This window comes from Oreochromis aureus, linkage group 11 (genome assembly GCF_013358895.1).
Source record: "Oreochromis aureus strain Israel breed Guangdong linkage group 11, ZZ_aureus, whole genome shotgun sequence".
NCBI classification, from domain to species: domain Eukaryota; kingdom Metazoa; phylum Chordata; class Actinopteri; order Cichliformes; family Cichlidae; genus Oreochromis; species Oreochromis aureus.
Window position 1 is genome coordinate 8,721,440 of NC_052952.1, and position 23,735 is coordinate 8,745,174.

The 23,735-nt window shown below is 37.5% G+C and overlaps 1 pseudogene; it reads left to right on the forward strand.

Annotated features, from left to right (window-relative positions):
• Nucleotides 1-20,331, forward strand: part of LOC116329604 — a 194,908-nt pseudogene extending 174,577 nt beyond the window's left edge.
• Nucleotides 20,332-23,735: the final 3,404 nt, after the last annotated feature.

Sequence of the window (23,735 nt, forward strand, 5' to 3'; positions counted from 1 at the left end):
CTGTAATAAGATATTGCCTTGTGTTAGTATCTTAAATAGCTTTAAAAAAAGATGAAAATATATTTTTCAGCACTATTTATGCCATTTTTTGTGTGACAACAAATGTCCCGGTGGACAAGAAGAAATAATTAGGGGCTATGGATATGTCCACAAACTCTTGCAAACCAAGCCAAAGTGGTAGTGAAACCATAAAAAGTGTGATGCATATGGAAATGGAGACTCTTTGCTTTTAAAGTAAACATTGTGGCTGCAGTGGTAAGGCCTATGGCGACTACTTGAATGCACAGTAAGAGTGTAGGGCACACCCACTGATGTCTGCTCTTCAACACAAATGACAAAGAGAACTGTGCATTCTACTGAAACTATGCCTTCCCTTTGTTACTTACCACATCTCAGTCATTGGTGACACAGTCTTTTAATCCCACTTAACCTTATCTAAACAACCTTAACTTCTACAGAAAGCAAACAACAGTCACTGCCTCCAGGATTCCTGTCGTTTAAGGCTCATTATAGACTGTTTGTCAAATCATCATTTTTCATATTTTAAACTTGAAGTGTAAACACTAATGTCATGTGTCAAAATTTGAACTCTAATACTGTCCTAAAGAACTGCTCTAAACAAGGACCAGACAATTCTGAAACAAAATAATGTTTGCAATAATGTTTTTCCTCCTCTTCTCCTTAAATTTGATTTCAGTTTTGAAATCCTGTGTGAAATGAAATAATATCTATCTTATATTTGGAAAGGAGAAAGACCAAAAAACAGATCATTTGAAAATATAAGTAATCTTTTTGGCCCAAAGTCAAAGGGCATAAGGGCAGTTTCAGCTAGCTATGCTTTGTCTTCTCTTTGGCGCATTCAAAGCCAGGGAGAGAAAAAAGACAAAATGATTGGAAGAGAAAATCCTATCATTTGATTGTCTGATAGACTACATCCCTCCACCTCCACATGTTCAACACCCTATGATAGGAACATCTCTCTGGGACAATAGAGTGAAACAAGTACTTGAGCGGGGGAGGCAATCTGGAGCTAGAGATGTCATTAGGGAGGACCTGAGAGCAAGCAATTGAGCTGAGTGCTTCCCTGGAGAGTTGGTTCTTTCATTGATATTCCCTCTGAACATTCCTCGTCATCTTACTTCCTTTCTTGCTTGCTTCTATCGAATATATGGTGTCTTCTCAGGGTTAACAAATATATGAAGCTATTTTTATGCAAATAGTATCTTTTTGAAAACTGAGTCTGCTTTGCTGGAATTCAGCACACTGGTGATACAGTTCTGTTAATTGTCCTTGTGGAGTCATCTAACCAAATTATGCCTCTATAGTACTGACTAGATATAAAGACAAAATGCATATTTTGTCTATGTAGTTTATTTTCCATTTCCTACTTTCATACTTACTACAACAATAACAGGAAAAAAAACCCAAACAAAAAACAAAAACTTCTTTAACAAATAATAATATAAGATATTTCTTGTGGGATGCTCAGTCAACATGGCATTTAGTTATACAACAATGGCGCATTAGGGAGATTTGTACTTACGCTTTAATTTTAGATATTTAGTTTTCTTCTTGGTACTTTTTTTCTTCTTCTTTTTTGAGAATATGCCTCTTGACTACATTAACCTTGTACACTGAAAAATTATGTGTCTTGATCAATCAACCATACTGTGTGTAACAAATCTAGAGTGAGATTGGGTTGAAGTGTCATGGCGTAAACTCCAAAGGAAGCACCATGTTCCTGCAATTCAATTGAAGATTTGTGTAACGTTTTTCACAATCTATCAAATAAAATTACTGAAAATTATAAAGCCAGTTTTACAATTTTTTGTTCTGGAGTACATAATATTATTAAAAGATTCAGAGAATCTGGAGAAATCTCTGTGCACAAGGAAAAAGACTGAAAATCAATACTAGATGCCCATGAGTTTCAGGCGCTAAGGTGAAAGTGTATTTAAAAAGGCATGATTCTTTGATGGAAACCATTGCATGAGGTCAGAAGCAATTCCTGAAATCACTGTCTATGAACACAGTGGGCTGTGCCATCTATAAATGTGGTAAAACACTGTTATGCAAGAAGTCATATGTGAACATGATTGAGAAACCTCCTCTTTTCTGGGTCATAGCTCATTTAAAATGGACTGAGGCAAAGTGTAAAACTGTTCTGTGGTCAAACAAATTGAATTTTTATTTATTTTTTGGAAATATGGATTTGGCGTCCAGACTAAAGAGGAGATGGACCATCCAGCTTTTTATCAGCATTCAGTTATAAAGTCTGCATCTCTGATGGTATGGTGGAACATAAGTGCCTTATACTGACAGCTTGCACATCTGGAAAGGCACTATCTATGATGTAAGGTGTATAAAGGTTTTAGAGCAACAAATGTACCTATCCAAATTATATCTTTTTCAGTGAAGCATATCTCTTATTGCATATTTCAGCAAGACAATGGTAAACTGCATATGGCATTACAACAGCAATAGAAGAAGAGTCCAGGTGCTAATGTGGCCTGCCTGCAGTCTGCCTGGGAACGTCGTCAAATAAAAGATATGACAAAAATGACACAGGACTATTGAGCAGCTACAATTCTTTATCAGATAGGAATGGGACAATATTCTTATCCCTAAAGTCCAGTGACCAGTCTGCTCAGTTCATGGATTATTATTGTAGAATTCTAGCTGTTGTTTTTGAAGATGATGATGATGACATTGATGAATGGTTTATATTATAAATTTAAATATGAAACAGATACATCTCTTTAACATATCCTTCAATTGTGTACTGACATTTGGCAAGACTGTGGATAAAAGTAAGCAAACGACAAAAAAAACCCCCAAACAAATATTATTTCAGCATGATGTTAATCAAACGTTTCTCAAAGCTCAGCATAGAAAAATAATAGATTTACTTATACAGACTGGATCTATTTTCACTCCTGGACTTCTAGATGTGTTTTCGTATTGCAGAATGATATCTAATTTTTTTCCATTTTTTTATTGTATGTATCTGTGAGTGCCCTGTCCAGGGTGTACACTCTCCCCCTCTGTAATTGCTGGGATAGGCTCCAGTCCCCCTGCATCCCTTCTGAAAGCGGATAAAAGGATGGAAAAAAAGTTGGGTTTACTACAGATGATCATAGTTTAAAGATATTAGGCCTCGCAAACGTTTATGTGTAATGGAATGGAAGGATGGTATGTAAACATTGTGATTCCAGGAAGAAAATAACATCTCACACGTTGTGAGATAGAAGTTGATGGTACTGTAAACAATCCACAACAGACCCGACCACATCTCAAGGCTTTTCAGCATACTTTATTATGGTTGTTTGTTTACACGCTGCTGCAGCTTTTCAGCTGCCAGCCGAACACACACCAACAAGAATAAAGCTCAGGACCCAGTACAGACTTTTAAGCCATTGAGGCATGATTGTGGATGCTGCTCAGGTGTGTCCTCCTGCCCTGCAGCCGTCATGCCGACCAAACACCAAGCTGCAGAGAGGCATGTAAGACTGCAACTTTGCGTCCCGGCCCCAACTCTGGATAGTCACGTTTTAGGGGGTTTAATAAATTTGGCCAGATTTCTAGAAATGCGAGCTGCTCCATCCAAAGAGGCATGGATGCCATCTCCCCTAACAAGACTGGGTTTCCGCCAGAAAGTTTCCCAATTATCTATAAAGCCCACATAGTTTTCTGGACACCACTCAAACAGCCATTAATTTCAAGAGACCATGTGGCTAAACATGGTACTCCTTGTCCGATTGGGGTGGGGACCAGAGAAAACTACAGAGTCCATCATTGTTTTGGCAAAGTTACACACCAATTCAATTTCAGTTTTAGTGATCTCCAATTGACCTAACCAGGTGTCACTACTGCCAAGCTGAATTATAATTTTACTGAATTTACGTTTATCCTTAGCCAGCAGTTTTAAATTTCCCTCAATGTCACCTGCTTTGACCCTGGGAGACAATTGACTATGGTTGCTGGTGTCTCTGGCTTTACATCTCTGAAAACAGAATCACCGATTACCAGAGTTTGATCCCCAGCAGGTGTGTCACCGAGTGGGGAAAAATGGTTCGACACGTGAACATGTCTCAAACGGTTAAGGCTATACTTCCTCCTTACTGTCACCTAGCCATCCTGCTTTCCTGGCTGCTGGGGACAATTTGCCAGGGGAGAGCTAGCGCTCCTTTCGGGCTAGGTTCAGGTTTTTCAAGGGTCTGAAGCTGAGTCTCCAATTCAGTTCCAGAGCTGCCTTTGAGGCCAAGAGCCTTGTCACAGCTGGTAGCATTAGATAGTACCTGCAGCCCATTCTGTTTACTTACTCTAGGTAGTCCATCTCTTCCAATTGTGCCATCAGCTCCCAACACAATGTTTATATTGTCAAGGAAACCAGAAGAGTAGCTGTGACATGAGGGAAGCTGGACTATAGAAAAGGATCAACCGAGCAGCAGGAGTAGATACCTGCTCCTTTGTATAAGAGGGAACAGGAGGAGCACTTCCCAAACCTTATAACATGACCTCCATTAGGCTACTTCTGCGCATATTTCTGGACAACAGGTGAGAGACAGACTATGAAGTTGGCATGAAGGCCTGTCATCAATTAATGGGACCTGTGTTCACAGCCTAACACTGTGCTACTCAAACCCAGAATTGGCAGAGACACTAAACTGTATGTATATTTTATGTTGTTTAAAATGTCATCTAGCATGACTTGTTTGGGAAACACAGCAAATCATGGCACACATGGATGTGCCATGCTGTAGGAGTTGGAGTATCTCTCAAACCTCAGAGGGTATAAGAAAAATCAGTCAGGAGGTAGAAGGAGCAATGATCTGTAGCCACCACCTGGTTAACCATTCCATTTTGGGAGTTGTCTTGTTATTGCCTGTCCAATGCACATGTTGTCACTTTTTAATTCAATTCAATTTAGTTCAATTCAATTCAATTCAATGTAGATAGTGCCAAATCACAACAGCAATTACCCTAAGGCCCTTTAAAGCACTATCGCAAGGTATAAACCCTACAATATTACAGAGAAAAATCCCCAAATCAAAGGAAACTTCTTTAGAGTAAGTACTTGGTGGGAAGGAAAAATTCCCTTCTGACAGGAAGAAGTCTCCAGCAGTATCAGGTTGAGGTAACAGAGGAAAAAAAGACAATGTATAATTTATATCAATATCAATCTCCCCAATTGACAGAGCCAAAGAGGGATAGCCATGGTCTGTCTGGTTAGGCACCAGATGCTTGCCATCCAGATTAAACATCTGGTTAGACAATATATTTCTAGTCAATTTATTTGGATTTAAAAGCAGGAAATTATCAGTCATTCAGGTATTTATGTCTTTAAGACTTTCCTACAGCGTGTGTTATCTGACTTTATGTATCGATAAAGAGAAGAAGACCTTCCATTTACATGAACAAATTGGAGTCTATAAGGGATGGAGCTGTATAGTTCCTTTGAATTGTTAGTCTGTTTGCCTAATGATTCTGCTTATTGGTTCCATTTGCACTTGCATTACAATCAGCTGATTTCAGTTCATGCGATCGAGGACGAAAATAGAGGAGTCGTCTACAGCAGGAATATGTACAGTACTTTAATTTTTATTGCACAAAAGGACAAGTGCATTATGGTAAAATGGAAACTGCATCGAGGACAGAAACAACAGCATTATACTGCTAGGAGAACTCCAGCTCTTTGCAAACATCTGCACAGACACCATGCTAATACAAAGCATGTCATCAGATATGGCAGAATGGTACAATAGTACAATAAGGCTGCCAGCTAATAGCATCACAATAAATAACATATTTGCAATGGCAGACCTGAATTATGTCTATTTCTTTTGCAGTTAGGATGTAGTTTGTAGCTAAAAGCAAAAGGAGCTGCACAAGAAATTAATGCATAAATGCAGACAGAAAATATGTAATGTAATGGGAAAATAAGATTGTGGACAAAGAAGTAATGAAAATGAGTAATTAAAACATTACATTAATAAACAACATGCATGTGGAAAATGTATCATGTAATGAAAAAACAAGTTTGTGGACATAGAAAAAATTAGAATCTGTAGTTAAAACATTAATGAACAACATGTATGTGGACTGAAAGTCACTGTCAAGGGAGGCAGACACCTGGTATTTGACAAGGGTTTGTATGAAACTAAGCAAAGTTACAAGAACAACATTTATTATTTGAACATGGTTTTTCATTCTTTAAACAACTGTTAGTCATGATCACGGTAAGCATATATAACAATGGCTGAGTATATGAAAATGCAGATCGAACCTACTTTGAGACTCATACCTATGCTTTAAGGTAAGTCCTTGGTAGAATATGTTTCGGGTTTCCCATGTATTTTATATTATATATATATATATATATATATATATATATATATATATATATATGATATATATATATATATATATATATATATACATACATCAACGCCGTTGATGGTGATTGGGGTGTGTGCTTCTCTACACCTCTGGAAATCCACTATCAACTCCTTTGTCTTTGTGACTTTGAGGGTGAAATGGTTCTCCTGGCACAATTGTGAGGTGATGCTGCCCAATCTGACCACTTGGCATCTGTCAGACAGCAGAGACTGAAGAGAGAGCTACTCAATCCTAGGTCCTGCAGTTGTCTGTCCAGCTTCGAGGGAATGATGGTATTGAATGCTGAGATGTAATCTACAAACAGCATTCTCACATACGTGTCCCTTTTCTCCAGGTGCGAGAGGGCAGTATGTAGTGTCAGGGCTATGGCATCATCAGTGGACCTGTTGGGGTGGTGTTCAAATTGTAGAGGGTCCAGTGAGTCAGGTAGTGCAGATCAGATGAAGTCCCTGACCAGCCTCTCAAAGCATTGCTCACGAAAGGGGTCAGGGCTACCGGTCGCCAGTCATTCAGTGATGAGATAGTGGAGGATTTGGGTACAGGGACGATGGTGGCTGATTCGAAGCAGGCTGGGACTACAGACAGAGTGAGGGAAAGGTTGAAGATGTGTGGAAACACTCCAGCCAGCTTGACCTCAAGCATGACTTGAGGACACAGCTGTGAATCCCGTCCAGACCAGTAGTTTGGCCTGCATTCACCTTTTTGAAGCACTTCCGCACATCCTCCTCAGCACTGACGTCATCCACGATGCATACACTGTCCGGTCTCGTGGTGTGGCAATAGCAATAAAGTGTGTTAAAGACATACCTTAAAAAACACTGTAGTGCTGGTAAAGAACAAGAAAATGAAAACTAAGACAAAAATCATTTTTGCACAAATTTTATTCTTGTTGGGATTTTTTCCCCTTAAATCTTCTCCTTAAATTGTATAAATGTTCAAAACATTTTTACATATCTTTTAAACTAGTTCATAACTTGGCAAACACTTATGGCAACAACTAGGAAATTCTGAATTATCACATGACATCCCGTGATGTTTTCAGAATAGAGAAATAGTAACTGAGGTCATCTGGTTGGGTCCGTGACAAAATATTCTGTAGTATGCACAGCACTGTTGTGAAAAAGGGAGTCACCTGGTATTTGACAAGGGTGTATATGAAACTAAGCAAAGTTACAAGAATAACATTTATTATTTGAACATACATTTATGTTCTTTAAACAACTGTCAGTCATGATCACAGTAAGCATATATAATAATGGCTCAGTTTGTGAAAATGCAGACTGAACCTACTTTGAGACTTCTACCTACACTTGAAGGTAAGGCCATGGTAGAATAGGATGATATGAGTTTTTCCATGTATTTTGTACTATATATATATATATATATATATATATATATATATATTTAAAAAAAAAAAAAAAAAAAAAAACAAAACAAAAAAAAAAAAAAAACAAAAAAAGTACTTAACTTAAATGTGACAATAATACCATTAATAACCTTCAATTGTCAGACTAATATATTTTTGGAAGTATTCAACTTTATCAAGGCTTAATTACTGTTATAATTTAAAAATTGATACTTGTATTTAAAAGATTACTCTAGAAGGAATCATTGACATTTGGCTCAAATTGCAAACCATTAAGAAAAATTGTACATCTGTCAAAACCTCCACTCCAGATTAAATATGATAAACTTTACCTGAAATATGTTTTCTTTTGTTTATAGGATGTTGACTACGGTTGGAATATTTGTCTTGTTGTGTATTGTAGGAAAGCTGACTGGAAATTTGGGTGAGAATAAAAAATGTATTGAAGAAATATAAGTAAAAGTGAATTCATTATAATTTTAGGATCTGGTTCATTTAACTCACGGAAAGATTTTAAAGGTAAATAACTGGTTTGTAGAATTAATATTTAATTATATGTTTTAATTCGATGAAAAACTGTTTTCAAAAGGATTATAGTAAAAATTCAATTAAAGAAGCTGACTGTAAATATTTGGTGAAATTACTTACACCACTGTTATTTACATTTGATAATTCTGTGCATCTTTCTATCTTTTAAATATCAAGGTGAAAATGTTGCCAGACGTGGACAAGTGGCTCAGTCTTCAATGTATGGGAATGCCAAACCCGAAAATGCCATTGATGGGAATCGTGCCAGCAACTACTATCAGGAATCTTGTGCCCATACAAACAATGACTTGAATCCATGGTGGAGACTTGACCTTTTGAAGACATATAAAATCAACACTGTGACTATCACCAACAGACAAGACTGTTGCCCTGAGAGGATCAATGGAGCTGAGATCCGCATTGGAAATTCACTTAATGACAATGGCAATGTGAATCCCAGGTAAAGGAGCTATTTATCTTAAACTTTATTGAAACTTTGACATAACAGTCATATATGTGGCAATCATTAATTATGTTTGTAAAATATTTCTACTTCTACCTCCTTTTTTAAAGTTAAGTCCACCATACAATATCGAACAGCATCTTAACTATCTAAGAGTGACATTTATACAAACATTTGTTTTAGGTTAATCTTGTGTTACTTGTTAATTTTTTTTCTTGTAATTTGTTTTCAGATGTGCTGTAATCTCATCTATCGCTGCTGGGGCATCACAAACCTTTGCATGTAATGGAATGGAAGGTCGCTACATAAACATCGTTATTCCTGGGAGAAGAGAATACCTGACACTTTGTGAGGTGGAAGTTGATGGTACACTTTCAGGTAAATCTTGTCCAATTCTTCTTGTGTGTTCCGGGCAGTGTTGGGTGTAATGCGTTACTAAGTAACGCGTTACTGTAATTAAATTACTTTTCCACTGAAAAAGTAGAGTAACTAATTACTGTTCATTCTTAGGTATTGTAATTACAGTTACTTACAATGTACTTGCGTTACATTGTAAAATAACTAAACTCGCTGAATATCATTATTTAATTTCAATAATTTATCTTCTAAACGTAGAAGTAAACTCTGCCGCTTTAACATCGCTGTAGTGCAGGTGCACGTCATTTCGCGCCAGTTTGCTGCATAGTCGTATTCTAAAGCGGAAGATGTCTCGGGTGAAGCGTGTTGCTGTTTTATGAAGTGGACATATTCCCGTCTCTTCACTTTTCTGAAACAAGCAGACAAGAATATTACAGTAATATGTAAGCTATGTCCTGGGGAGAAAAAACTATCGGCTGCTGTTAATAGCACGAGTAATCTACTGAAGCGCCTGACACGACAGCATAGACAAACACTTCTGAGTGATTCTTGTTCATCATCCATGGATAACACCGCGGCAACTCCTGCTAAGCAGGCAAAACTTGATTTTACTTCAGCAGCACAGAAAGCGTCTGAAGGTGAGCTTAAAAAAATGATTGCAGGCTACATTGTGAAAGAGATGCTACCGCTGCGTACTGTAGAGTCTACGTCTTTTAAAAAAAATTATTTATTATTTAAAGAGTTTAGTTTCTATTGTTTGCCCACTCAAGGTTTATAGGGAATTTTAAGAAGTATTTAGTTAAATTACTTATTTAGTAATTAAGTTACTTTTCTGACACAGTAATTAGATAAGTACTTTAAATACAATATTGACTAAGTAATTAGTAATTAGTAATTAATTACTTTTTTAAGGTAACTTACCGAACACTGGTGCCGGGTGAAATGAATACATAATAATTTTTTGGATTTCTTCTTATCATATTATTGTTATTATTTGCAACATTGTAGAGACTAATGTTGCCAGACGTGGACAAGTGGCTCAGTCTTCAATGTATGGGAATGCCAAACCTGAAAATGCCATTGATGGGAATCGTGCAAGCAACTTCAACCAGGGATCCTGTGCCTGTACAAACAACAACTTGAATCCATGGTGGAGACTTGACCTTTTGAAGACACATAAAATCAACACTGTGACTATCACCAACAGACAAGACTGTTGCCCTGAGAGGATCAATGGAGCTGAGATCCGCATTGGAAATTCACTTAATGACAATGGCAATGCGAATCCCAGGTAAAGGAGCTATTTATCTTAAACTTTATTGAAACTTTGACATAACAGTCATATATGTGGCAATCATTAATTATGTTTGTAAAATATTTCTACTTCTACCTCCTTTTTAGAGTTAAGTCCATCATGCAATATCGAGCAGCACTTTGATTATCTGAAAGTGACATTTACAAACTTTTATGTTAGATTAAGCTTATGTTACTTGTTAATTTGTTTTCTTGTAATTTGTTTTCAGATGTGCTGTAATCTCGTCCATCGCTGCTGGGGCATCACAAACCTTTGCATGTAATGGAATGGAAGGTCGCTACATAAACATCGTTATTCCTGGGAGAACAGAATACCTGACACTTTGTGAGGTGGAAGTTGATGGTACACTTTCAGGTAAATCTTGTCCAATTCTTCTTGTGTGTTCCGGGTTAAATGAATACATAATGATTTTTGGATTTCTTCTTATCATATTATTGTTATTATTTGCAACATTGTAGAGACTAATGTTGCCAGACTTGAACAAGTGGCTCAGTCTTCAATGTATGGGAATGCCAAACCTGAAAATGCCATTGATGGGAATCGTGCAAGCAACTTCAACCAGGGATCCTGTGCCTGTACAAACAACAACTTGAATCCATGGTGGAGACTTGACCTTTTGAAGACACATAAAATCAACACTGTGACTATCACCAACAGACAAGACTGTTGCCCTGAGAGGATCAATGGAGCTGAGATCCGCATTGGAAATTCACTTAATGACAATGGCAATGCGAATCCCAGGTAAAGGAGCTATTTATTCTAAACTTTATTGAAACTTTGACATAACAGTCATATATGTGGCAGTCATTAATTATGTTTGTAAAATATTTCTACTTCTACCTCCTTTTTAGAGTTAAGTCCATCATGCAATATCGAGCAGCACCTTGATTATCTGAAAGTGACATTTACAAACTTTTATGTTAGATTAAGCTTATGTTACTTGTTAATTTGTTTTCTTGTAATTTGTTTTCAGATGTGCTGTAATCTCGTCCATCGCTGCTGGGGCATCACAAACCTTTGCATGTAATGGAATGGAAGGTCGCTACATAAACATCGTTATTCCTGGGAGAACAGAATACCTGACACTTTGTGAGGTGGAAGTTGATGGTACACTTTCAGGTAAATCTTGTCCAATTCTTCTTGTGTGTTCCGGGTTAAATGAATACATAATGATTTTTGGATTTCTTCTTATCATATTATTGTTATTATTTGCAACATTGTAGAGACTAATGTTGCCAGACTTGGACAAGTGGCTCAGTCTTCAATGTATGGGAATGCCAAACCTGAAAATGCCATTGATGGGAATCGTGCAAGCAACTTCAACCAGGGATCCTGTGCCTGTACAAACAACAACTTGAATCCATGGTGGAGACTTGACCTTTTGAAGACACATAAAATCAACACTGTGACTATCACCAACAGACAAGACTGTTGCCCTGAGAGGATCAATGGAGCTGAGATCCGCATTGGAAATTCACTTAATGACAATGGCAATGCGAATCCCAGGTAAAGGAGCTATTTATCTTAAACTTTATTGAAACTTTGGCATAACAGTCATATATGTGGCAATCATTAATTATGTTTGTAAAATATTTCTACTTCTACCTCCTTTTTAGAGTTAAGTCCATCATGCAATATCGAGCAGCACCTTGATTATCTGAAAGTGACATTTATAAACTTTTATGTTAGATTAAGCTTATGTTACTTGTTAATTTGTTTTCTTGTAATTTGTTTTCAGATGTGCTGTAATCTCGTCCATCGCTGCTGGGGCATCACAAACCTTTGCATGTAATGGAATGGAAGGTCGCTACATAAACATCGTTATTCCTGGGAGAACAGAATACCTGACACTTTGTGAGGTGGAAGTTGATGGTACACTTTCAGGTAAATCTTGTCCAATTCTTCTTGTGTGTTCGGGTTAAATGAATACATAATGATTTTTGGATTTCTTCTTATCATATTATTGTTATTATTTGCAACATTGTAGAGACTAATGTTGCCAGACTTGGACAAGTGGCTCAGTCTTCAATGTATGGGAATGCCAAACCTGAAAATGCCATTGATGGGAATCGTGCAAGCAACTTCAACCAGGGATCCTGTGCCTGTACAAACAACAACTTGAATCCATGGTGGAGACTTGACCTTTTGAAGACACATAAAATCAACACTGTGACTATCACCAACAGACAAGACTGTTGCCCTGAGAGGATCAATGGAGCTGAGATCCGCATTGGAAATTCACTTAATGACAATGGCAATGCGAATCCCAGGTAAAGGAGCTATTTATCTTAAACTTTATTGAAACTTTGGCATAACAGTCATATATGTGGCAGTCATTAATTATGTTTGTAAAATATTTCTACTTCTACCTCCTTTTTAGAGTTAAGTCCATCATGCAATATCGAGCAGCACCTTGATTATCTGAAAGTGACATTTACAAACTTTTATGTTAGATTAAGCTTATGTTACTTGTTAATTTGTTTTCTTGTAATTTGTTTTCAGATGTGCTGTAATCTCGTCCATCGCTGCTGGGGCATCACAAACCTTTGCATGTAATGGAATGGAAGGTCGCTACATAAACATCGTTATTCCTGGGAGAACAGAATACCTGACACTTTGTGAGGTGGAAGTTGATGGTACACTTTCAGGTAAATCTTGTCCAATTCTTCTTGTGTGTTCGGGTTAAATGAATACATAATGATTTTTTTGGATTTCTTCTTATCATATTATTGTTATTATTTGCAACATTGTAGAGACTAATGTTGCCAGACTTGGACAAGTGGCTCAGTCTTCAATGTATGGAATGCCAAACCTGAAAATGCCATTGATGGGAATCGTGCAAGCAACTTCAACCAGGGATCCTGTGCCTGTACAAACAACAACTTGAATCCATGGTGGAGACTTGACCTTTGAAGACACATAAAATCAACACTGTGACTATCACCAACAGACAAGACTGTTGCCCTGAGAGGATCAATGGAGCTGAGATCCGCATTGGAAATTCACTTAATGACAATGGCAATGCGAATCCCAGGTAAAGGAGCTATTTATCTTAAACTTTATTGAAACTTTGGCATAACAGTCATATATGTGGCAGTCATTAATTATGTTTGTAAAATATTTCTACTTCTACCTCCTTTTTTAGAGTTAAGTCCATCATGCAATATCGAGCAGCACCTTGATTATCTGAAAGTGACATTTATACAAACTTTTATGTTAGATTAAGCTTATGTTACTTGTTAATTTGTTTTCTTGTAATTTGTTTTCAGATGTGCTGTAATCTCGTCCATCGCTGCTGGGGCATCACAAACCTTTGCATGTAATGGAATGGAAGGTCGCTACATAAACATCGTTATTCCTGGGAGAACAGAATACCTGACACTTTGTGAGGTGGAAGTTGATGGTACACTTTCAGGTAAATCTTGTCCAATTCTTCTTGTGTGTTCCGGGTTAAATGAATACATAATGATTTTTGGATTTCTTCTTATCATATTATTGTTATTATTTGCAACATTGTAGAGACTAATGTTGCCAGACTTGGACAAGTGGCTCAGTCTTCAATGTATGGGAATGCCAAACCTGAAAATGCCATTGATGGGAATCGTGCAAGCAACTTCAACCAGGGATCCTGTGCCTGTACAAACAACAACTTGAATCCATGGTGGAGACTTGACCTTTTGAAGACACATAAAATCAACACTGTGACTATCACCAACAGACAAGACTGTTGCCCTGAGAGGATCAATGGAGCTGAGATCCGCATTGGAAATTCACTTAATGACAATGGCAATGCGAATCCCAGGTAAAGGAGCTATTTATCTTAAACTTTATTGAAACTTTGACATAACAGTCATATATGTGGCAATCATTAATTATGTTTGTAAAATATTTCTACTTCTACCTCCTTTTTAGAGTTAAGTCCATCATGCAATATCGAGCAGCACCTTGATTATCTGAAAGTGACATTTTACAAACTTTTATGTTAGATTAAGCTTATGTTACTTGTTAATTTGTTTTCTTGTAATTTGTTTTCAGATGTGCTGTAATCTCGTCCATCGCTGCTGGGGCATCACAAACCTTTGCATGTAATGGAATGGAAGGTCGCTACATAAACATCGTTATTCCTGGGAGAACAGAATACCTGACACTTTGTGAGGTGGAAGTTGATGGTACACTTTCAGGTAAATCTTGTCCAATTCTTCTTGTGTGTTCGGGTTAAATGAATACATAATGATTTTTGGTTTCTTCTTATCATATTATTGTTATTATTTGCAACATTGTAGAGACTAATGTTGCCAGACTTGGACAAGTGGCTCAGTCTTCAATGTATGGGAATGCCAAACCTGAAAATGCCATTGATGGGAATCGTGCAAGCAACTTCAACCAGGGATCCTGTGCCTGTACAAACAACAACTTGAATCCATGGTGGAGACTTGACCTTTTGAAGACACATAAAATCAACACTGTGTACTATCACCAACAGACAAGACTGTTGCCCTGAGAGGATCAATGGAGCTGAGATCCGCATTGGAAATTCACTTAATGACAATGGCAATGCGAATCCCAGGTAAAGGAGCTATTTATCTTAAACTTTATTGAAACTTTGGCATAACAGTCATATATGTGGCAGTCATTAATTATGTTTGTAAAATATTTCTACTTCTACCTCCTTTTTTAGAGTTAAGTCCATCATGCAATATCGAGCAGCACCTTGATTATCTGAAAGTGACATTTACAAACTTTTATGTTAGATTAAGCTTATGTTACTTGTTAATTTGTTTTCTTGTAATTTGTTTTCAGATGTGCTGTAATCTCGTCCATCGCTGCTGGGGCATCACAAACCTTTGCATGTAATGGAATGGAAGGTCGCTACATAAACATCGTTATTCCTGGGAGAACAGAATACCTGACACTTTGTGAGGTGGAAGTTGATGGTACACTTTCAGGTAAATCTTGTCCAATTCTTCTTGTGTGTTCCGGGTTAAATGAATACATAATGATTTTTGGATTTCTTCTTATCATATTATTGTTATTATTTGCAACATTGTAGAGACTAATGTTGCCAGACTTGGACAAGTGGCTCAGTCTTCAATGTATGGGAATGCCAAACCTGAAAATGCCATTGATGGGAATCGTGCAAGCAACTTCAACCAGGGATCCTGTGCCTGTACAAACAACAACTTGAATCCATGGTGGAGACTTGACCTTTTGAAGACACATAAAATCAACACTGTGACTATCACCAACAGACAAGACTGTTGCCCTGAGAGGATCAATGGAGCTGAGATCCGCATTGGAAATTCACTTAATGACAATGGCAATGCGAATCCCAGGTAAAGGAGCTATTTATCTTAAACTTTATTGAAACTTTGGCATAACAGTCATATATGTGGCAGTCATTAATTATGTTTGTAAAATATTTCTACTTCTACCTCCTTTTTTAGAGTTAAGTCCATCATGCAATATCGAGCAGCACCTTGATTATCTGAAAGTGACATTTATACAAACTTTTATGTTAGATTAAGCTTATGTTACTTGTTAATTTGTTTTCTTGTAATTTGTTTTCAGATGTGCTGTAATCTCGTCCATCGCTGCTGGGGCATCACAAACCTTTGCATGTAATGGAATGGAAGGTCGCTACATAAACATCGTTATTCCTGGGAGAACAGAATACCTGACACTTTGTGAGGTGGAAGTTGATGGTACACTTTCAGGTAAATCTTGTCCAATTCTTCTTGTGTGTTCCGGGTTAAATGAATACATAATGATTTTTGGATTTCTTCTTATCATATTATTGTTATTATTTGCAACATTGTAGAGACTAATGTTGCCAGACTTGGACAAGTGGCTCAGTCTTCAATGTATGGGAATGCCAAACCTGAAAATGCCATTGATGGGAATCGTGCAAGCAACTTCAACCAGGGATCCTGTGCCTGTACAAACAACAACTTGAATCCATGGTGGAGACTTGACCTTTGAAGACACATAAAATCAACACTGTGACTATCACCAACAGACAAGACTGTTGCCCTGAGAGGATCAATGGAGCTGAGATCCGCATTGGAAATTCACTTAATGACAATGGCAATGCGAATCCCAGGTAAAGGAGCTATTTATCTTAAACTTTATTGAAACTTTGACATAACAGTCATATATGTGGCAATCATTAATTATGTTTGTAAAATATTTCTACTTCTACCTCCTTTTTTAGAGTTAAGTACATCATGCAATATCGAGCAGCACCTTGATTATCTGAAAGTGACATTTACAAACTTTTATGTTAGATTAAGCTTATGTTACTTGTTAATTTGTTTTCTTGTAATTTGTTTTCAGATGTGCTGTAATCTCGTCTATCGCTGCTGGGGCATCACAAACCTTTGCATGTAATGGAATGGAAGGTCGCTACATAAACATCGTTATTCCTGGGAGAACAGAATACCTGACACTTTGTGAGGTGGAAGTTGATGGTACACTTTCAGGTAAATGTTGTCCAATTCTTCTTGTGTGTTCCGGGTTAAATGAATACATAATGATTTTTTGGATTTCTACTTATCATATTATTGTTATTATTTGCAACTTTTTAGAGACTAATGTTGCCAGACGTGGACAAGTGGCTCAGTCTTCAATGTATGGGAATGCCAAACCCGAAAATGCCATTGATGGGAATCGTGCCAGCAACTACTATCAGGAATCCTGTGCCCATACAAACAATGACTTGAATCCATGGTGGAGACTTGACCTTTTGAAGACACATAAAATCAACACTGTGACTATCACCAACAGACAAGACTGTTGCCCTGAGAGGATCAATGGAGCTGAGATCCGCATTGGAAATTCACTTAATGACAATGGCAATGCGAATCCCAGGTAAAGGAGCTATTTATCTTATACTTGATTCAAACTTTGACATAACAGTCATATATGTGGCAGTCATTAATTATGTTTGTAAAATATTTCTACTTCTACCTAATTTTTAGAGTTAAGTCCCCCATACAATATCGAGCCGCATCTTAACTATCCGAGAGTGACATTTATACAAACTTTTGTTTTAGATTAATCTTATGTTACTTGTTAATTTGTTTTTCTTGTAATTTGTTTTCAGATGTGCTGTAATCTCGTCCATCGCTGCTGGGGCATCACAAACCTTTGCATGTAATGGAATGGAAGGTCGCTACATAAACATCGTTATTCCTGGGAGAAAAGAATACCTGACACTTTGTGAGGTGGAAGTTGATGGTACACTTTCAGGTAAATGTTGTCCAATTCTTCTTGTGTGTTCCGGGTTAAATGAATACATAATGATTTTTGGATTTCTTCTTATCATATTATTCTTATTATTTGCAACATTGTAGAGACTAATGTTGCCAGACTTGGACAAGTGGCTCAGTCTTCAATGTATGGGAATGCCAAACCTGAAAATGCCATTGATGGGAATCGTGCAAGCAACTTCAACCAGGGATCCTGTGCCTGTACAAACAACAACTTGAATCCATGGTGGAGACTTGACCTTTTGAAGACACATAAAATCAACACTGTGACTATCACCAACAGACAAGACTGTTGCCCTGAGAGGATCAATGGAGCTGAGATCCGCATTGGAAATTCACTTAATGACAATGGCAATGCGAATCCCAGGTAAAGGAGCTATTTATCTTAAACTTTATTGAAACTTTGACATAACAGTCATATATGTGGCAATCATTAATTATGTTTGTAAAATATTTCTACTTCTACCTCCTTTTTTAGAATTAAGTGCATCATGCAATATCGAGTAGCACTTTATCTGAAAGTGACATTTATACAAACTTTTATGTTAGATTAAGCTTATGTTACTTGTTAATTTGTTTTCTTGTAATTTGTTTTCAGATGTGCTGTAATCTCATCCATCGCTGCTGGGGCATCACAAACCTTTGCATGTAATGGAATGGAAGGTCGCTACATAAACATCGTTATTCCTGGGAGAACAGAATACCTGACACTTTGTGAGGTGGAAGTTGATGGTACACTTTCAGGTAAATCTTGTCCAATTCTTCTTGTGTGTTCCGGGTTAAATGAATACATAATGATTTTTGGATTTCTTCTTATCATATTATTGTTATTATTTGCAACATTGTAGAGACTAATGTTGCCAGACTTGGACAAGTGGCTCAGTCTTCAATGTATGGGAATGCCAAACCTGAAAATGCCATTGATGGGAATCGTGCAAGCAACTTCAACCAGGGATCCTGTGCCTGTACAAACAACAACTTGAATCCATGGTGGAGACTTGACCTTTTGAAGACACATAAAATCAACACTGTGACTATCACCAACAGACAAGACTGTTGCCCTGAGAGGATCAATGGAGCTGAGATCCGCATTGGAAATTCACTTAATGACAATGGCAATGCGAATCCCAGGTAAAGGAGCTATTTATCTTAAACTTTATTGAAACTTTGACATAACAGTCATATATGTGGCAGTCATTAATTATGTTTGTAAAATATTTCTACTTCTACCTCCTTTTTTAGAGTTAAGTCCATCATGCAATATCGAGCAGCACCTTGATTATCTGAAAGTGACATTTATACAAACTTTTATGTTAGATTAATCTTATGTTACTTGTTAATTTGTTTTCTTGTAATTTGTTTTCAGATGTGCTGTAATCTCGTCCATCGCTGCTGGGGCATCACAAACCTTTGCATGTAATGGAATGGAAGGTCGCTACATAAACATCGTTATTCCTGGGAGAACAGAATACCTGACACTTTGTGAGGTGGAAGTTGATGGTACACTTTCAGGTAAATCTTGTCCAATTCTTCTTGTGTGTTCCGGGTTAAATGAATACATAATGATTTTGGATTTCTTCTTATCATATTATTCTTATTATTTGCAACATTGTAGAGACTAATGTTGCCAGACTTGGACAAGTGGCTCAGTCTTCAATGTATGGGAATGCCAAACCTGAAAATGCCATTGATGGGAATCGTGCAAGCAACTTCAACCAGGGATCCTGTGCCTGTACAAACAACAACTTGAATCCATGGTGGAGACTTGACCTTTGAAGACATATAAAATCAACACTGTGACTATCACCAACAGACAAGACTGTTGCCCTGAGAGGATCAATGGAGCTGAGATCCGCATTGAAATTCACTTAATGACAATGGCAATGCGAATCCCAGGTAAAGGAGCTATTTATCTTAAACTTTATTGAAACTTTGACATAACAGTCATATATGTGGCAATCATTAATTATGTTTGTAAAATATTTCTACTTCTACCTCCTTTTTTAGAATTAAGTGCATCATGCAATATCGAGTAGCACTTTATCTGAAAGTGACATTTATACAAACTTTTATGTTAGATTAAGCTTATGTTACTTGTTAATTTGTTTTCTTGTAATTTGTTTTCAGATGTGCTGTAATCTCGTCCATCGCTGCTGGGGCATCACAAACCTTTGCATGTAATGGAATGGAAGGTCGCTACATAAACATCGTTATTCCTGGGAGAACAGAATACCTGACACTTTGTGAGGTGGAAGTTGATGGTACTCAACTCGATTCTTACAAAGAATCTGAGTGTAGCTGGGTCTAAAGAAAATTATTTACTCTTGTAGTGTTCCTTCATTTGTAAAGTAAGTGTGTCAAGGGTTATTCAGTTCAAATTTTTTGCAACTTTTTAGTGACCCTATTTGTACCCCCTACTTTTACACACTGCAGGGAAATTTCATTCTGATCAATCAATTTTACTGAATGTTTCCATTCATATAAAGTAATTTCAGAAATATCACTTCATAAATAAATATTTCCTGTATCTGTTGTATCACATGTAATATTCTACAAAACATATTATACTTTCCGTTTCCTTTCCATGCAAATGTTTAAACTCCAAATAAATATTGGTGCAGCAAACGTTTGAAGAGTCATTTGTTTCAGTTGCAGAGGCATAGCTGAAAGGTTAGAATCCTTTGCTCTACCCATCAGTCAATCAATCAATCGTTAGAGAACCACCATTCTGTCGTTCTGTAAAAGTGAACATTAACTTTGTTAAAAGTGTTTTCAAAGTCCAAATACCCACAGGTACAAACATCTGACTGGCATCTACCCCGTCTAGGTATCCCACACAGGATTCTTAATGCATCGTTATATGCAACATGCAGCTTCTGCATGCTACATTGCTTGTAAGATGACCATAAGGAAGCAGTATATAGTGCTGTGCAACACGCTTTAAGCCAGTGGTTCTCAACCGAGAGAGGCCAACAGTGATCCCTGACTGTTTTTAGATTCTTGTTCAGTTAAAATAGAACAAAATACAAAGCATTAAAACATGTTAAAAACACAACAGCCTTAACAAACGCACAGTAGTTCGGACCCGGAAGCAGAGTTCATCAGGTCATCACTTAAAGATATCCAATCTGCTGTGAATGTTTTAATCCAGTAAAGTTGTTATTATTATCATTTGTCACATCCTGTTTATGACAGTTGAAATAAATAACTTTCATATAAGAAATAAAAATTTCTCATGTAAACTGTATGTGGTGTTAAATAGGCCTATACCACTGTACTTTAATGTCAGTCATAAGGGTGGTACTTCAAGAGCCATATATTTTATGAGGTGGTAGTCATTGAGAAAAGTTTGAGAACCACTGCTTTAAGCAAAGCCACTTTAACTGGAACTGAAGAGAAGCTGAACTTACATGTAGTGGTATTTGCCTGGATATAGAGCTTACAACATTGCCTATATAAATATATATATATATATATATCTATATATATATCTCATCGTCATCATTTATTTGATCAGTAATAAAGTGACCCACGTATTTCACCTTTTTATAAACCTCAAGAGTAGGGCTGGGTATCGTCACTGATTTCTAGAATCGATTCGATTCCGATTCAAATGGATCGATTTGATCCATGATTCGATTTGATTTGATTTTATTTGAATCGAGGAAATTTTGCCTCAGACAGTCAGAAATATTATATTATAATTCTGATTTTTATATCTATAAAAAGAAAGGTGACATTTGTGAGACTTTATCAAAGGTGCAAGCATAACAGCAGATGCCTTTGTGTCAAAGTAACTGAGGGTAAAACACAGAAAAACATGATGGAGATTTTACTGGCCTGGCTTTTTAAAGCAGATAACCCTAAAAATATTCTGCAGTAGAACAAAAACTGAAGAAAACCATGAATCATCATATAAACATTACCTGATGTTGCTGAAGCGAAGCAGAGCAAAGTTACAGAGGTTTTATTAGAGACACAGCCAATCGTTTTGCTGTTTCGCATAATTTTAAAAAGTTTACATTTCTTCGGTATTGAGACTTACTTATCGGAAGTCAGTTAAATAAAAAAAGAAAAATAAAACAGCAGCTGATAGCGCTGTAAACAACGGTATACTGGTGGGTAATAAGCAAGCGAATAATGCAGGAAAGAGAGATTTTTAGATGGGAAACTGTTCTTGGAGTACACTGACAGAGAGAGAGAGCTGTACATGAAGTGTCATTTTATCGTGGTGGAAGCAAAACAGCAAAAGTAAGAGGGAATTCGTGTTTATGTGAAGTGAAATGTGAAGCTTACTTCGGATCTTCTTTTGCTGTTGGTTAAACTTTGGTTGGAGAGTGATGAAACCTGCAGCTTCAGAATCTAGCGCAAAAAAAGATGTAAACACAAAGCGCGGACCCGGCAACACATCAGATTCTGTGAGCTGTCGCCTTTCAGCCCCGACGGCGCGTCCATGTTTGTGCCGTCGGGTGAGAAACCCAACATCTCACTGATTTTGATGCGTCGCCGGGTCCGTGCTTTGTGTTTATGTCTTTGTGCAGAATCCGTGTACCTACTCTCATTTACTGTTTTAGCTGTTTGGTGGTTGTTGAAATTTTGTGAGGTTTAACCTGAGATTCTGGAGATTTGGGCAAAATAACTTTATATATAAAAATCGATTCAGGATTTTAATGAATCGATATCAGGTTATCCAAGCTAGAATCGATTTTCTATCGGAACAACGATAATCAAAGCACACCCCTACTCAAGAGTATTGTCGGACAGTTTAAACAGAGGGAAATTTAGCTGTTTATCCTGCTTGGTTCTACACATCAAAATAGCTCTTCTAACAGCATTTCTGCAGGCAGGCTGTCCACAACAATCTGTCAAGCTTTATCCCCTGCACTCTGTCCCAAACGCAGGCTTTGTGCATATAAAAACTAATCGGAACTAAAGTATAAGCCCCATTCTAAAAAAAATGGGTTGCTGTGTAAAATTTTTTAAAAAAAGAAGAAATTTTTATCCAAATTTTTACTTCTTTAAACAACAGTCCAGATTCGTGCTCTATTCCAAATTTATGTCTAATAAAGGATTCTAGCAGATCAATAGTTCTGGTTCTTCTTTTTCTTATTTTTGTTTTCATGATGTGACACATTTTCAGTTGGTGAATTGGTAAATTGTCCAGATATCTGGCAGACTAGTTCAGAACTCAAATTCAGACTCTTCCTCTACAAACAAGAAGTCCTGACATAAAGCCAGATGGTCTATCCTTCAAGCTCGGATCCTCTACCAGAGGCCTAGGCCCTTGAGGGTCCTGCACAGTTTCTTAGCTTTTCGTAGGACTGCGCTCCTCTGTTGTTCCTGGGATCTGCTGGAGCCACTCACCTAGTTTGGGAGTCACTGCACCTAGTGCTCCGATTACCACTGGGACCACTGTTACCTTCACCCTCCAGATCTTCTTGAGCTCTTCTCTGAGCCCTTGGTATGTCTCCAGCTTCTCATGTTCCTTCTTCCTGATGTTGCTGTCATTCAGTATTGCTACATCTATCACTCCAGCCGTTTTCCTCTGCTTGTCTTTCACTACTATATCCGGTTGGTTAGCCATCACCATTTTGTCCGTCTCTATCTGGAAGTCCCACAGGAACTTACCTAAGTCAATTTTAACCACCCTAGGGGGTGTCTCCCATTTTGACCTTGGGATTTCCAGGCCATACTCAGCACAGATATTTCTGTATACCATGGCGTTCCATGTATGCCCTGCCTGCTAACATTTTGGACTCTGCTGTTATGTGCTGGATTGTCTCAGGGGCATCTTTACACAGCCTCTGTGGATCTTGTGCTCAAAGCTTGTTTCTGTGCTGACATGACTAGTGCCTCTGTGCTGTCTTTCATTCCAGCTTTGTCCAGCCACTGGTAGGACTTCTGGATGTCAGCCACTTCCTCTATCTGCCATTGGTATATACTGTGCAGGGGCCTATCCTTCAATGATCGTTCCTCCTCTTGCTCCTCTTTCTTGGGTTTCTGCTGCCCGAGGTATTCACTGAGCACGTGGTCGGTTGG